Source organism: Neophocaena asiaeorientalis, unplaced genomic scaffold (assembly GCF_003031525.2).
Source record: "Neophocaena asiaeorientalis asiaeorientalis breed wild unplaced genomic scaffold, Neophocaena_asiaeorientalis_V1.1 scaffold313, whole genome shotgun sequence".
Classification (NCBI taxonomy): domain Eukaryota; kingdom Metazoa; phylum Chordata; class Mammalia; order Artiodactyla; family Phocoenidae; genus Neophocaena; species Neophocaena asiaeorientalis.
Window position 1 is genome coordinate 231,007 of NW_020175412.1, and position 4,621 is coordinate 235,627.

The following is a 4,621-nucleotide window of genomic DNA, read 5'->3' on the forward strand; positions in this document are numbered from 1 at the left end:
GTTGACCATTCTTTCATGTGTTTGTTGGCAGTCTGTATATCTTCTTTGGAGAAATATCTATTTAGGTCTTCTGCCCATTTTGGATTGGGTTGTTTGATTTTTTGTTAATGAGCTGCATGAGCTCCTTGTAAATTTTGCAGATAAATCCTTTGTCAGTTGCTTCATTTGCAAATATTTTCTCCCATTCTGAGGGTTGTCTTTTGGTCTTGTTTATGGTTTCCTTTGCAATGGGAGTGTTTTCTTGATTTCACTTTCAGATTTTCACTGCCATCTTTACAATATGACCTTAAATAAACATTTTTATCAAGGTTAAAATATAATTGCTTTTCTATATGCTAAAAATGATTAAAGAAAACCAAAATTAAACCCATATTACCATTTAAAATCACTCCAAAAAAAGAGAAACACTTACGTATACACTTGAAAAAACATATGCAGGATCCACATGATCACAATCATAACATATTGACAAATGACACCAAAGAAGACCTAAACAGAGAGACCTACTGGGTTCATGGATTTGAAGGTAATACTAGAAAAGTGGTCAAAGCTCTCCAAACAGACTTATAGGCTTAATATGATTCCTATCAAAATCCCAGGAAGGATGTTTTGTAGATATAGATAAATCTATTCTGTAATTTATATGGAAATTCAGAGGCCCAAGGACAGCTAAAATAATCTTGATTAAGTGTAAAGTAGGTGGAGGCTTCCAGGAAGTTGGTGGAAGAGTAAGACGCGGAGATCACTTTCCTCCCCACAGATACACCAGAAATACATCTACTCGTGGAACAACTCCTACAGAGCACCTACTGAATGCTGGCAGAAGACCTCAAACTTCTGAAAAGGCAGGAGACTCCCCATGTACCTGGGTAGGGCAAAAGAAAGGGGAATAAACAGCGACAAAATGATGGAGACGGGACCTGCACCAGTGGGAGGCAGCTGTGAAGGAGGAAAGGTTTCCACACACTAGGAAGCCCGTTCGCAGGCGGAGACTGTGGTTGCCGGAGAGAAGAGCTTCGGAGCCGCGGAGGAGAGCACGGCAACAGGGGTGCAGAGGGCAAAGCGGAGAGATTCCCTCACAGAGGATCGGTGCCGACTGGCACTCACCAGCCCGAGAGGCTTGTCTGCCCAACAGCCAGGGCAAGCGGGGCCGGGAGCTGAGGCTCGGGGTTTGGTCTGATCACAGGGAGAGGACTGAGGTTGGTGGCATAAACACAGCCTGCAGGGGGTTAGTGCACCACGGCTAGCCGGCAGGGAGTCTGGGGAAAAGTCTGGACCTGCCAAAGAGGCAAGAAATTTTTCTTCACTCTTTGTTTCCTGGTGCGCCGGGAGAGGGGATTAAGAGCGCTGCTTAAAGGAGCTCCAGAGAAGGGCACCAGCTGCGGCTAAAAGCGCGGACCCCAGAGACGGGCATAAGATGCTAAGGCTGTTGCCGCCCCCACCAAGAATCTTGTGCGTGAGCACATGTAACTATCCACACTCCCCTTCCAGGGAGCCTGTGCAGCCCACGACCACCAGGGTGCCGGGATCCAGGGATGACTTCTCCGGGAGAACACATGGCGCAGCTCCAGCTGGTGCAACGTCACGCTGTCCTCTGCTGCCACAGGCTCGCCCTGCACACCGTGCCCCTCCCTCTCCGGGGCCTAAGAGAGCCAGAGTCCCCGAAGCAACTGCTCCTTTAACCACGTCCTGTCTGAGTGAAGAACAGACCCCCTCCACCGACCACACACAGAGGCGGGGCCAAATTCAAAGCTGAGCCCCGGGAGCTGTGAGAACAAAGAAGAGAAAGGGAAATCTCTCCCAGCAACCTCAGAAGCAGTGGATTAAAGCTCCACAATAAACTTGATGTACCCTGCATCTGTGGAATACATGAATAGACAATGAATCATCCCAAATTGAGGAGGCGTACTTTGAGAGCAAGATTTATGATTTTTTCCCATTTTCCTATTTTTGTGAGTGTGTATGTGTATGCTTCTGTGTGAGATTTTGTCTGTATAGCTTTGCTTCCACCATTTGTCCTAGGCTTCTATCCGTCCGCTTGTTTTAGTTTTCTTTGGTTTTGTTTTTAACTTTTCTTTTCTTAATAATTATTTTTCATTTTAATTATTTTATTTTATTTTATCTTACTTTATTTTATAATCCGTCCGTTTTTTGTGCTTTTGCTTTTCTTTCTTAATTTTATTTTCTTAAAATTTATTTTTTTTATTTTAATAACTTTATTTTATCTTACTTTATTTTATTTTCCTTTATCTTCTTTCTTTCTCTCTTTTTTCCTCCTTCCTTCCTTCCTCCCTCTCTCTCACCCCCTCCCTCCTTTCTTTCCTTCTTTCTTTCCTTCTTTCTTTCTTTCTTCCTTTCTTCCTGCTTCTACTAATTCTTCTTACCACTTTTTCTCACTTTTATTCTGAGCCATGTGGAAGAAAGGCTCTTGGTGCTGCAGCCAGGAGTCAGTGCTGTGCATCTGAGGTGGGAGAGCCAACTTCAGGACACTGGTCCACAAGAGACCTCCCAGCACCACATAATATCAAACGGCGAAAATCTCCCAGAGATCTCCATCTCAACGCCAGCACCCAACTTCACTCAACGGCCAGCAAGCTACAGTGCTGGACACTCTATGCCAAACAACTAGAAAGACAGGAACACAACCACACCCATTAGCAGAGAGGCTGCCTAAAATCATAATAAGTCCACAAACACCCCAAAACACACCAACAGACGTCACATTCCCACGAGAAAGACAAGATCCAGCCTCATCCACCAGAACACAGGAACTAGTCCCCTCCAACAGGAAGCCTACACTACCCACTGAAGCAACTTTAGCCACTGAGGACAGACAACAAAAAAAACGGGAACTACGAAACTGCAGCCTGCAAAAAGCAGACCCCAAACACAGTTAGATAAGCAAAATGAGAAGACAGAAAAACACACAGCTGTTGAACGAGCAAGATAAAAACCCACCACACCTAACAAATGAAGAGGAAATAGGCAATCTACCTGAAAAAGAATTCAGAATAATGATAGTAAGGATGATCCGAAATCTTGGAAATAGAAGAGACAAAATGCAAGAAACATTTCACAAGGACCTAGAAGAACTAAAGATGAAACAAGAAATGATGAAAAACACAATAAATAAAACTAAAAATACTCTAGATGGGATCAATAGCAGAATAACTGAGGCAGAAGAACGGATAAGTGACCTGGAGGATAAAATAGTGGAAATAACTACTGCAGAGCAGAATAAAGAAAAAAGAATGAAAAGAACTGAGGACAGTCTCAGAGACTTCTGGGACAACATTAAATGCACCAACATACGAATTATAGGTTTTCCAGAGGAAGAGAAAAAGAAAGAGACTGAGAAATTATTTGAAGTGACTATACTTGAAAACTTCCCTAATATAGGAAAGGAAATAGTTAATGAAGTCCAAGAAGCACAGAGAGTCTCATACAGGATAAATCCAAGGAGAAATACACGAAGACACATATTAATCAAACTGTCAAAAATTAAATACAAAGAAAACATATTAAAAGCAGCAAGGGAAAAACAACAAATAACACACAAGGGAATCCCCATAAGGTAAACCGCTGATCTTTCAACAGAAACACTGCAAGCCAGAAGCGACAGGCAGGACATATTTAAAGTGATGAAGGAGAAAAACCTGCAACCAAGATGACTCTAGCCAGCAAGGATCTCATTCAGATTTGTTGGAGAAATTAAAAGCTTTACAGACAAGCAAAAGCTGAGAGAGTTCAGCACGACAAATCCAGCTTTACAACAAATGCTAAAGGAACTTCTCTAGGCAAGAAACACAAGAGAAGGAAAAGACCAACCATAAAGAACCCAAAACAATTAAGAATATGGGAATAGGAAACTACATATCGATAATTATCTTAAATGTAAATGGACTAAATGCTCCCACCAAAAGACACAGATTGGCTGAATGGATACAAAAACAAGACACATATATATGCTGTCTACAAGAGACCCAATTCCAACCTAGAGACACATACAGACTGAATGTAAGGGGATGGAAAAAGATATTCCATGCAAATAGAAACCAAAAAATGAAGGAAATGATAGCAAAGATCAATAAAACTAAAAGCTGGTTCTTTGAGAAGACAAACATAATAGATAAACCATTAGCCAGTCTAATCAGGAAAAAAAGGGAGAACACTCAAATCAATAGAATTAGAAATGAAAAAGGAGAACACTGCAGAAATACAAAAGATTATGAGACATCACTACAAACAACTCTATGCCAATAAAATGGGCAACCTGGAAGAAATGGACAAATTAACCCAACATCATCCTCAATGTTGAAAAAATGAAAGAATTTCCACTAATATCAGGAACAAGACAAGGTTGCCAACTCTCACCACTCTTATTCAACATAGTTTTGGAAGTTTTAGCCACAGCAATGAGAGAAGAAAAGGAAATAAAAGGAATCCAAATCGGAAGTGAGGAAGTAAAGCTGTCACTGTTTGCAGATGACATGATACTATACATAGAGAATCCTAAGGATGCTATGAGGAAATTACTAGAGCTAATCAATGAATTTGGTAAATTTGAAGGATACAAAATTAATGCACAGAAATCTCTGGCATTCCTATACACTAATGATGA